This window comes from Salvelinus alpinus, chromosome 8, assembly GCF_045679555.1.
Source record: "Salvelinus alpinus chromosome 8, SLU_Salpinus.1, whole genome shotgun sequence".
Lineage (NCBI taxonomy): Eukaryota > Metazoa > Chordata > Actinopteri > Salmoniformes > Salmonidae > Salvelinus > Salvelinus alpinus.
Window position 1 is genome coordinate 26,216,664 of NC_092093.1, and position 13,225 is coordinate 26,229,888.

General features: G+C 46.4%; 1 protein-coding gene across 2 annotated transcripts in view; it reads right to left on the reverse strand.

Annotated features, from left to right (window-relative positions):
• The window catches only part of nhsl1b (NHS-like 1b), a 164,292-nt gene that overhangs the window by 150,122 nt on the left and 945 nt on the right, over positions 1-13,225 (reverse strand). The window lies entirely within an intron of this gene.

The following is a 13,225-nucleotide window of genomic DNA, read 5'->3' on the forward strand; positions in this document are numbered from 1 at the left end:
TATAATGTTACCCTCTCCCTCTGTGGCCAAAGAGGCCCATCTGACCCACTCATTGACAAGTCAGCGAGAGCTGAAATACCAAAGTTACGAGAGATGGAAAAACATACATTTTCAACCAGGAAGTTGATCACAGCTGAACCAATTCAGTAATATCAACGGAACACTGGAGCTCAAGCTCCAATGAAGTGAAGACTGAAGACTAAAGCATAGTTCAATAACGTGTACAAGAGGAGGAACTGGCCTTACAGCCTGTCCATAGACTGTGGTGTATGTAATGGTATTTCCTCTGACTGAGGGCACAGTAGGACGAGGCTCACTACAGTGTGTTTATACAGGCTCGAATGCGAATCATGAGGATATGATGTCTCTCTCTCTGTGTGTGTGTGTGTGTGTGTGTGTGTGTGTGTGTGTGTCAGAGTTTGAGGGAAAGAGGGTAGGGGGGGGTCATAGCACTAGCGACAGATGTGGCAGAAAATCCCTGTTTATTTATCCTGAGCCAGTCCTCATTCAGCAGTGTGTGTGGGTTGTCACGATACCAGTATCCCGATACTACAATCCCAGATTTTCCTTGGCAAAGCAGACTTAACTTCATGATCCTTTGAAAACCTACTTTATGTCAAATATTGTAGAGCTATACCTTGCAAAGGTAGCCTAGAGGTTAGAGAGGCGAGCCAGAAACTGAAGGGCTGTCTGTTCAAATCCCGGGTCTGATGGGAAAGATCTGGCAACCAGTGTTGCTGTTATCAAATCCTAGATGCCATTGCGCCCTTGAACAAGGCACTTAATCCCCCACAACTACTGCTCCATAGGCGCCCTGTGTGGCAGCCCAGTGCTCCAACCTGTACATGTAGGCGTGTCTTTCAGAGGGGTTGGGAAAAAGCTGTAGTCAAACTTCAGTTGGACCTTGTTTACAATTGAGGAATTAAGTGATAAGGCCCAACTAAATTAGGCCCAATGCAGCTGTTTTTATATCAATATAAACATATTTTCTGGGTAACAATTAAGTACCTTATTGTAATACGTTTCATTAAAAAAATGGGCAAAAAAGGCTTTTTAGCTAAAAAAACTCTCTCAAGCAAGAATTTAGCTAGGACTGTCTGGGAGTGGTCAGATTTGGGAGGGTAAAACTGAAAACTAACTGTTATTGGCAGAGAGGTTTGGATCTCTTTGCTTTTGGTCTATTAACCAATTGACTGCATGTGGATATCACCATGGAAAGCCCAAACTCCCGCCCATGCAAACCTGCTGATCAGAAGGTCCTGTGTAGATTGTATTATTTTTATACCAGCAACTATCAGGAAATAACACTGATCAAATGTTTTCACACTTTTGTTTCATGAGCTGTTGTACAATATCACACAAAAGACAGGGATAGGGAATTGACTGCACTGGGCCTGAAATCTGAATAATAAACTAAATGTGACAACATAAGGCTGGTGTTTTCCAACATAAGGACTGTTTAGGACCTTCTTTACATCTCAATACTGGTATTGTGCCAACCCTAGTGTGTGTGGTGTACAGTAAGTTCCCTTGTACATCAAATCTGTAAAGTATAGAAGCTGGATGACAACAATAAGCTTTGTGTTTCCGTAAAATGAGCTTCCACCTGCTGTGTATGTGTGTGTGTGTGTGTGTGTGTGAGAGATCAATCACAGCAGGGTGTGGTCAGAGTCTAACCGTGTTTGCGCTTATTTAAAGGGTAACTTTATTAATAGCAGGCTAAGCACTTAGAGAGATAACACACAGACAGGACTACAGGTGCCAGTGTTTGGACTTCTGAGAGCACTGTTCACCTCCATGTGGTCAGCCTCTCTTTAACATGAACACAGGACAAATGAGCTACATCAGTAGTAGTGGGTATGGACAGAGGCACACACACTGGAGAAAGAATAAATACAAGATGCAATGTCACAACACGACAACTCGGTGTGTGTATCTGTGTGTGTATTTGGATCCTCATTATCTTTTGCAGAAGCAGCTGCTACTCTTCCTGGGGTCCACAATGTGTGTGTTTGTTACAGTGTTCCCTTATGCATAAAAGCAGTAAAGTGTAGAAGCTTTGTGTTTCTGTAAGATGAATCTCCCGTGGGCAGATCCTGCGTGTAGACCGAAGAATCAGCTGGGACTGAATGGGACGCATGAGATAACGACCAGCACTAGTTACGCTTTTGGGGTTTGTTACTGGTTAATTGGAAGTATCAGGATTGGGAGAAGGAGGTGCATAAACTGCTTCGCCTCATGTGCTTCACGTGTGCCCACACGGATTGGGAGGGAGGCTTTGGCTTGGAGTTTCCTTTTGAAAGGGTGGAGACATGGTTTTTACCGGAACTCAGACGTTAATCACGCGGCTGGTCAAATTACTCAAGATTTTACTTCCTGGTTAACAGAGATAACGTTAAATGAGCTACCTACTGCAACACCTCACATAGGCAGTGTGTGTGTGTGTGTGTGTGTGTGTGAGAGAGATCAATCACAGCAGGGTGTGGTCAGAGTCTAACCGTGTTTGCGCTTATTTAAAGGGTAACTTTATTAATAGCAGGCTAAGCACTTAGAGAGATAACACACAGACAGGACTACAGGTGCCAGTGTTTGGACTTCTGAGAGCACTGTTCACCTCCATGTGGTCAGCCTCTCTTTAACATGAACACAGGACAAATGAGCTACATCAGTAGTAGTGGGTATGGACAGAGGCACACACACTGGAGAAACAATAAATACAAGATGCAATGTCACAACACGACAACTCGGTGTGGTCACTAATGGAGCAGCAATCCTCTGTGTGATACCATTATCAGCTGTCAGTCGTATTGTGGCTCTCGGTTTAAAGTCAAATGCTTTTATTCATATGACTGAACATGTTGTCGAGGAAACAGTACTTCTGTTATTTAGCTGCTTAGCAACAAAATAATGAAATCCCTATTTTCTGAACTGAGTAGTAGGCAGGACAATAGTGTTTTCTGTACAAACCAATGATACATACCATATATACACACACACACACACACACACACACACACACGACTTGTTGCTTTATCAGTGTATCTTAAAATCAGTAGGTATCATTTCCCTGATCCACTTGTCTATTCATGGGTGACAATCCTTTATCATATCTCATGTATTATGTACAGACCCTGGCCGTGACCCCGCTCTCCGACGGTGTCTCTGGGGGAGTTGGGACATGCAGGAAACACATTTCCAATTCACACATGCTTTTTAATACATACTTGTACATGTGTGAAATCGGACAAATACTATACCAAGAAGTGCCCTTCTTTGCAAGCCATTGGAAAACCTCCCTGGTCTTTGTGGTTGAATCTGTGTTTGCAATTCACTGCTCGACTGAGGGACCTCATAGATAATTGTGTGGGGTACAGAGATGGGCAAGTCATTTAAAAATCCTGTTAAAACCCCATTAAATAAACACTGAGTGAGTCCATGCAAGTTGTGACTTAAGCACATTGTTACTCCTGAACTTATTTAGGCTTGCCATAACAAAAAGGGTTGAACAGGTACTGACTCAAGGCATTTCAGCTTTTCATTTTTTATTAAATTTGTAAAAATGTCTAAAAACATATGACAATATGGGGTATTGTGTGTAGGCCAGTGATACAACATCTAAATGTAATCAGTTTTAAATACAGGCTGTAACACAACACAATGTGGAAAAAGTCCAGGTGTGTGAATACTTCCTGAAGGCACTGCTACAGAGCACAATGATGAATGAGTGAGCACTGAGTCAAGGCACCAATCAGCATCCCTCAACACCTTGAGACAGGTCACTGGTCCAGAAGAGAGCTCAGGGTCACAGCTATGGAAAAACACACTCATGTTGTCTTTGAGGGGAAATAAAAATGGAGGAACGTGGGCGAGTTTCAGCTGTAAAACAGTCGGTCACAATAGCCAGGGTTAAGAGGTGCTGAAACACATGCTGGTGGAAACAGGCGAACACACACACAGGCAAACACACACACCTAAGTTAGAGAACCTTTCCTGCTACCAAACGTCCACACCTGACAAACAAACAGCACCTGGCAGAGAGAAAGAGAGAGAAACAGTACATTCAGTGCCTGAACAGATGAAGGGGAGGGAAGAGTGTCCTGTTGTTATGTCTTTGTAGTGGCCAGAGTGGCTGTATCAGTTCTGACGTCAACGCTCCAGGCAGAGGGAGGGATGGACAGACACAGCTGAGACAGGCCTGGAAGCCAAATGAAAGAACAGGGAGAGGGGAAGAGAGGCTTCAAAACAGATCTGGATAGAGTAAAGAATAAATTAGATTTATTGACGATTGATGCACTTAAAAAAAAGGACACTACTGAAGAAAAGGAGAGTGTGTTATACACATTATACACTGTTGACGAACAACAGTCAAAATATTGTATTTACGGGAGCAGCATAGCAGTTATGTAATACAGCTATACACTTGAAACAATGTTCTTTCTACATTCTGGTATTTGTTTGTTTCTGTCTTCATCCCAAATGTTATCAATTTGAACATCTGGACATTTTGGTTTTTCTACTTGTGTCGGTTTCACTAAAAGACACTAGTTCTAGAAAAGGGATAAGAGAACAAAGTAGCCTGAACCCTTGGTGAACTAACACCAACCCTTCAATGAGCTGTGTGTGTGTGTGTGTGTGTGTGTGTGTGTGTGTGTGTGTGTGTGTGTGTGTGTGTGTGACAGTGAGTATGATAAACGCGAGAGAAAACATTGACGCTGTAGTGATTGTGGAGACATTTACATGTTAGTCATTTAGCAGACGCTCTTATCCAGAGTGACTTAAAGTAGTGCGTGCATACATTTACATACTGGTCCCCCGTGGGAATTGAACCCACAACCCTGGTGTTGCAAGCTCCATGCTCTACCAACTGAACTACACGGGACTAGATGGAAGTAGACCGACTCCCTCACTGGCTCCTACCCCAGGGACAGGCCGCCCTAGAGGGGATTAAATCATGCTCATCTCCCCTGGGCTGTGTAAAGCCCCAGATTACACACTGGTCAGCATCCCTTCTAGGTCTGTCAGCCTGGCTCTGGTACTCCAACCACGGATAGAACCAGGGATGAGTGTGTGTGTGTGTGTGTGTCCCTGCCGGATGTTGACACAATGTTGATGTGCACGCATCTGGACTGGATGATGGCAGAACACTTTGTTAAAGTTTGTGTGTGTGTGTGTGTGTGTGTGTGTGTGTGTGTGTGTGTGTGTGTGTGTGTGTGTGTGTGTGTGTGTGTGTGTGTGTGTGTGTGTTATCCATACAATGTGTGTAGGCACTACGTAATCTCACCGTAAAAGACCATCTCCTCACTGACAGAGTTTGACAAGACAGACTTGGATTCAGAAAAGAGACAGGAGAGAACGTTCAGGAGAGAGAACGTTCGTTCAGGAGAGAGAACGTTCAGGAGAGAGAGCGTTCGTTCAGGAGAGAGAGCGTTCGTTCAGGAGAGAGAGCGTTCGTTCAGGAGAGAGAACGTTCGTTCAGGAGAGAGAACGTTCGTTCAGGAGAGAGAACGTTCGTTCAGGAGAGAGAACGTTCAGGAGAGAGAACGTTCAGGAGAAACAGCGATAGAAAGACATAGGCAAGGCACCCTCACTCTCTACAACTATACATGTTTAGATCCAACCCTTAATCCTACAGCTCTCACAGGCTTACCACTAGACTGTTTCTACTGGACTGTCTCCACACACACACTAGGATTTAATACTTACATCAAAAGAAAAGGGGGGAAACGGCTTTCCATTTACTTTAAGTCTTACAATACAGTACAGCGTCACGGTTCAGCCATCCTACGTCAGCATAAAATCAATTTCCGATGAGACAGATTAGGAGTTTTTTCCCGTTAGGAACAGGAAATGTCACATGACAAAGTCAAAAGATTAGCATGGAAGTGAGAGAAAAAGTCATTGGGGTCACTTCTCCCTTTTACCAGTGGTGACGGCTGGGTTTCTTTTCCACATTGTGACCCATTGTGTACACACACACACACACACACACACACACACACACACACACACACACACACACACACACACACACACACACACACACACACACACACACACACACACACACACACACACACACACACACACACACCTCTTTCTAACTCCATGTCTCCTGGCCTCACTTCACTCCATGCTGTCATTGCCATCTCTAATGGGACAAAAGACAGTCAGGACGTTTTGAGAATACACAAATCCTTTCCCACCAATGGAAGCCAATGGAAGCAGCCAGACGGGTTCTAAAATGCAACCATGGTCCAATGACAGAATGGAGGGAGCAGCAGAGCCATGGCTCTGGGGGGCAGTGGGAGAAAGAGTCCATGTGGGCATCTCACGCTACCTCAGACCCCCCAGGGTGGGTGAGAGAGGGATCCAGGCCATGCCAGGGCACAGAGGGGTGAGAGAGGGATCCAGGCCATGCCAGGGCACAGAGGGGTGAGAGAGGGATCCAGGCCATGCCAGGGCACAGAGGGGTGAGAGGGGGATCCAGGCCATGCCAGGGCACAGATGGGTGAGAGAGGGATCCAGGCCATGCCAGGGCACAGAGGGGTGAGAGAGGGATCCAGGCCATGCCAGGGCACAGAGGGGTGAGAGAGGGATCCAGGCCATGCCAGGGCACAGAGGGGTGAGAGGGGGATCCAGGCCATGCCAGGGCACAGAGGGGTGAGAGAGGGATCCAGGCCATGCCAGGGCACAGAGGGGTGAGAGAGGGATCCAGGCCATGCCAGGGCACAGAGGGGTGAGAGAGGGATCCAGGCCATGCCAGGGCACAGAGGGGTGAGAGAGGGATCCAGGCCATGCCAGGGCACAGAGGGGTGAGAGGGGGATCCAGGCCATGCCAGGGCACAGAGGGGTGAGAGGGGGATCCAGGCCATGCCAGGGCACAGAGGGGTGAGAGGGGGATCCAGGCCATGCCAGGGCACAGAGGGGTGAGAGAGGGATCCAGGCCATGCCAGGGCACAGAGGGGTGAGAGAGGGATCCAGGCCATGCCAGGGCACAGAGGGGTGAGAGGGGGATCCAGGCCATGCCAGGGCACAGAGGGGTGAGAGAGGGATCCAGGCCATGCCATGCCAGGGTACAGAGGGGTGAGAGAGGGATCCAGGCCATGCCAGGGCACAGAGGGGTGAGAGAGGGATCCAGGCCATGCCAGGGCACAGAGGGGTGAGAGAGGGATCCAGGCCATGCCAGGGCACAGAGGGGTGAGAGGGGGATCCAGGCCATGCCAGGGCACAGAGGGGTGAGAGAGGGATCCAGGCCATGCCAGGGCACAGAGGGGTGAGAGAGGGATCCAGGCCATGCCAGGGCACAGAGGGGTGAGAGAGGGATCCAGGCCATGCCATGCCAGGGCACAGAGGGGTGAGAGAGGGATCCAGGCCATGCCATGCCAGGGCACAGAGGGGTGAGAGAGGGATCCAGGCCATGCCATGCCAGGGCACAGAGGGGTGAGAGAGGGATCCAGGCCATGCCATGCCAGGGCACAGAGGGGTGAGAGAGGGATCCAGGCCATGCCAGGGCACAGAGGGGTGAGAGGGGGATCCAGGCCATGCCAGGGCACAGAGGGGTGAGAGAGGGATCCAGGCCATGCCAGGGCACAGAGGGGTGAGAGAGGGATCCAGGCCATGCCATGCCAGGGTACAGAAGGGTGAGAGAGGGATCCAGGCCATGCCAGGGCACAGAGGGGTGAGAGAGGGATCCAGGCCATGCCAGGGCACAGAGGGGTGAGAGAGGGATCCAGGCCATGCCAGGGCACAGAGGGGTGAGAGAGGGATCCAGGCCATGCCAGGGCACAGAGGGGTGAGAGAGGGATCCAGGCCATGCCAGGGCACAGAGGGGTGAGAGAGGGATCCAGGCCATGCCAGGGCACAGAGGGGTGAGAGAGGGATCCAGGCCATGCCATGCCAGGGTACAGAGGGGTGAGAGAGGGATCCAGGCCATGCCATGCCAGGGTACAGAGGGGTGAGAGAGGGATCCAGGCCATGCCAGGGTACAGAAGGGTGAGAGAGGGATAACATCACGTTACCTCGTTTCCCCAATACTGTAGGTCAACAGGAGGAGAGAAGGAGCCCCTTAACCCTCGTTCGTGTGTGTGTGTGTGTGTGTGTGTGTGTGTGTGTGTGTGTGTGTGTGTGTGTGTGTGTGTGTGTGTGTGTGTGTGTGTGTGTGTGTGTGTGTGTGTGTGTGTGTGTGTGTGGTTGGAATGTGAAACCAGTTGGACAGGTGGGCGTACAGGACTATGAAAACAAGGTTCACAACATGAACAACAAATTAGAGCCACATCAGTGTTCCTCTCTACTATGTTATAACCATTACTTTAGAGAGCACTTTCATCTCAATCTATCAAAAACACTTACGTTATTATTACCATTAGGCAGGTATGTGTGTACTATAGGCCACAGTGTGTGCACACAGTAGAGACGCAGTACAGTAGCTGTCTAAACTTAGACTGAACCAGACTGAGCCCAGACCTGCTGTCATGTCCTTCAGCAAGAGTGATTCCATGACAAGAATCAGACACACAAAGGTCCTTGAGAAGCACACAGGCAGACACACGCACTCCACATGACAGCGTGTGAGAGATGAGAGGGGCGAACGAGCAAAGACATACACATCTATAAATATCAGAGAGGGATAAGGGGAGGAATGTGACCGCTTTGGTGTGTGTGTGTGTGTGTGTGTATGTGTGTGTGAGATAGTTGTGATCAGCAGGGCATCTGAATATGTGTGTGTGTCTAGGCAGTCTAGTAGAGTGTGTGTGTGTGTCCTAAGCTATCTGAAAAGGGAGGCCCTAACACTGCCTACACTCCAATTAACCTTCAATACTGTTTGACACACTTTCCATATTAAAATAGCCCACACAACTCCCTACTCAAAGACAAACCCTCTATATTCGGCCGAGCCGTTTCTAACGAATGACAGAAATTGGCTTATTATGTGGTAGACTTAAAGGAGCTAGATGTAGAATTTTTGCATTGTAATTTCAGTAAATATCCATAATGTATCTGGAGTAATAGTAGAATTATTTTCTCACAAATAAAAATTATTTTGGACCAATGCAAAATCGCAATCTGAAAATGAAGACTTTAGATTTGACAACAAAAGCCATGCCAGCTTCTGTTATCAAGATGGGAAAACTGCACCCTCCCTCTATAACATGGGCTTCACTAACAGGCCTGGTCATCTCCTAACCGAGCACATCGAACAATGGCAGACCGGCGCAAGCGGCCAATGTAGACATCGCTCTGTCATTTCCTGGTTGCTAAAATTCTACACGCCTCGCTCAATTTCAGTTTATGTGAGAAAACAAGCACTGAATATTGTTGGGAATAATTGCACCATCTAAATCGATGTGAAATATCTTTTCAATAACAACAAAATCTTTTCAATAACAACAAATATTGTTAATATTCACAAATATTGTTTATATTCAACCTAAGTGTTGTTCAAATTTCCCTAGCTCCCACGTGGGTGAGACATTCTACATGTAGCGCCTTTAAAGAAATAGTTCTCCCTTAAATCACACTCAGAAGTCTCCATAAAAAGTCATCTACGGTTAAGAGGAGTCCATTTCCCACGCCATCTGTGGTGTCGTTGATCTAGCTAGATGCATGAGGGGAATGAATGGGAAAGATATGCACTATTTAATTCCATCTAATTACATGGTGCCAATTTCAGCACAGCTCCAAAATAATTCCATGTTCATTAAGCAGATGCTTTTATCTTTACCCAACTTGGGCCTATAGATAACATATCATTGAGTATAGCCCATGTGGGAATTAATACAACAACTCCATGTCTACTGAGCCATCAGAAGCGACAGAAGTTGTTATTGTGTTGGTTGAAGTTGAGGCGTGGCAGTGACCTGTTTGAAGGTTGAAGTTGAGGCGTGGCAGTGACCTGTTTGAAGGTTGAAGTTGAGGCGTGGCAGTGACCTGTTTGAAGGTTGAAGTGCTAACAGGTATAAACTACTTGACTTTGCTGAACCTAACTCTTGATTCACTCAGGTGTTTCCCTCCAGAAAGAGAGACAGAGGCTGACCACTGACCATGCCACTACAATGAACTCTGACCCTCAGACAAACTCAGGAGCACGTGTCCGCACGCACATACAAACACACATGCCCTTCCCTAAATGTCAAGCACCAAGCAGCTAGGGGCCCCGCTTGTTGCTATTCTATTGCGCCTGACGAGTAACATGATTCATTCCCATGCAGAGATTCTGTACGCAGACCTGCACCCAGAGCAGGGTGCTTTAGCATAGCAACAGTGGCTTTGTGTCTTTACAAAATCATTCTCGTAGCATAAATGCCTACCTCAGCACTAAATGACTCTAGAGTTTCCTAGCGAGAGCACAGACTATGGTCAACTTTATTCAGTCTAATATTTCAATAATAAGAACTGTCATAACGAGCCTATTTTAATATATGTACAAAGTGTGTGTGTGTGGGGGGGGGGGGGGTAATAGAACCTAAGGCAGGCATTTAAAACATGCCAGTGCTTCTCTTGGACACTAAAGCTCCCCTATGTAACCACATTCCAGTCTTCTCTCTCACAGCTTGTCTAGAACTTCCTGGCTCAAACTAGAAAAGACCTGCACTGGCTTCACTAACCTCTTAGTTGGGCTTAAACACCACCACAGGTAGACTGATGTAGGGCCAGGTGTTTTCCCATTAGGAGCGGCAGGTAGCTTAGACTAGTGTTTCCTAACTCCAGTCCTCCAGTACCCCCAACAGCACACATTGTTGATGTAGCTCTGGACAAGCTCAGCTGATTCACTGGAGGACTGGAGTTGGGAAACACTAGACTAAAGGATGGAAAGGGAGAGGCTGGCCAGCAACTGGAGGTGTTGTCAGACGCGGTTGGAATTCCAGGTTCTATGGGAAAATCTGTTGGGGATTGAGCTGCTAACAGGGGACTATAAGCCTCCACCCTGGGAGAATGAGGTTGGGTTATAACTATAAACCTCCACCCTGGGAGAATGAGGTTGGGTTATAACTATAAACCTCCACCCTGGGAGAATGAGGTTGGGTTATAACTATAAACCTCCACCCTGGGAGAATGAGGTTGGGTTATAACTATAAACTTCCACCCTGGGAGAATGAGGTTGGGTTATAACTATAAACCTCCACCCTGGGAGAATGAGGTTGGGTTATAACTATAAACCTCCACCCTGGGAGAATGAGGTTGGGTTATAACTATAAGCCTCCACCCTGGGAGAATGAGGTTGGGTTATAACTATAAACCTCCACCCTGGGAGAATGAGGTTGGGTTATAACTATAAACCTCCACCCTGGGAGAATGAGGTTGGGTTATAACTATAAACCTCCACCCTGGGAGAATGAGGTTGGGTTATAACTATAAACCTCCACCCTGGGAGAATGAGGTTGGGTTATAACTATAAACCTCCACCCTGGGAGAATGAGGTTGGGTTATAACTATAAACCTCCACCCTGGGAGAATGAGGTTGGGTTATAACTATAAACCTCCACCCTGGGAGAATGAGGTTGGGTAATAACAGTTTGGGCTATGTGGTGGTATTTAGTATCATGTGGTATCTGAAGTTTATTAAAAGTGTCTCTCTGGTGTGTTGCCTTAACCAGTGAGTAGAGTATCTGGTATCACAGGCTGTGTAAAGTGTTAATAAGGTGGGGTATCTGATAGAGGTTTAATTAAGAAGGCTTTCTGACAACAAGTTGAATCTGGTCTTTGGTATTAGGGAGTGAATATGTTATATGTCAGTAGATTTATACCAGCTGGAGCACTTGCCTTTCAGTATCATTATGATGACTGATTCCATCAAGTTCAGCATGTAACCTACCGTCTGTTACTCATCATACATACTCTATAAACTGTCTAACTCGTGTGTGGTGTGTGTGTGTTACACTGGGGCGGAGGACACAGCAGAGCATTTTGAGGGGAAGCAGTAGGCTACAGTCAGTCTACAGCTGTTGGTGAATAAGTCCTCCTCAAAAGGAACGTGGTCATGATGTCTGGTGTTTCAGTAGATGAAGTCAGACAAAGAAAAGACTGTTAAACTGTACTTCCTCTTGACTAAGTTTTACACTGCTGGGAGGAAATTGAATTAGGATTCACCCGGGATTTTGGCATGGGATGTAGATTCAAACATAAAGAGGTGTGTGATGTGTAAAAGCCAGGAGGAAATTCATCAACCTGACAACGAATGTTTCCTGAAGTGGTCAACTCTGTTCCCCAACAAGCTGCTGAAGAAATGTAAATGAATCAAAATATTTGCCTTTTGGTAAAATAATATAAATACAAAACAGGGATACAGTTCCCTGGCAGATTCTAAAACATTTACACACTACTAGTAGGCAATCAATCAGGTAGTTTGCTGTGATTAAAAAGTAGTGTTACAGCAGTTTGTTTACTCAGTGGATTTCCTCCATATCGGTGCAGCAGGATGGCAAGTATCTTTGCAATCGTGACATAGCTGCCTGGCTGGCACAAGGCAGCAAAACATGCCAAAGTGAATGACAAGCATCAGCACGAAAAAGTACGAACATGTATGCACTCACTCAGTACCTTAAGTCGCTCTGGATACGAGCATATGCTATTTAAAAAAAATCGAAGATACAATTGAGTCAGCTTCAACATAAGTCCCTACCCTCAAAATAAGATAGTGTGTGGATTGTGGAGAGTCAACAATTAGGCTATCAAAAAGGGAATTGATTTCAAGTTCATCTTTGAGGACTAGAGACAGAAGGATTCGGCTTGTGTGAAGGTTGGTCGTTGCCGCTCCCGCCCCGAGGTCCAAATGTCGTTATGAAGCATGCTTTGAAGCCCCCACGCCACAGGCGCCCCAGCTCGCGCAGATGGCCAGTGCGTTGCTGGAAATCGATCACATATGACAGGACTCACGCCCGTAGAATAACGGTATTAGCATAACTTCAAACTTAACTCAAACACACGCCATGTGTTTACTCGACAGTGGCACGCCCTCCTCTTGTTTTTACCAATACTATGTGACAATCTGTTATTAATTCATTCAAATATGAACAAACCCGTTAGCTATCCTCAAGTAGCTTGCTGCGTTAAGAGTTTAAAGTAACACTTCCTCATGATTAATTAAAATACCTCGTTTTAATGGCTGCATTTTGTTACAAAACTATTATTATGATGCTGTACACACAGCATATGGATACACGTATTACTTTTGAACAATTAATCTAAACTACTATATACAAAGACTGACCAATTATTTAAACATCAT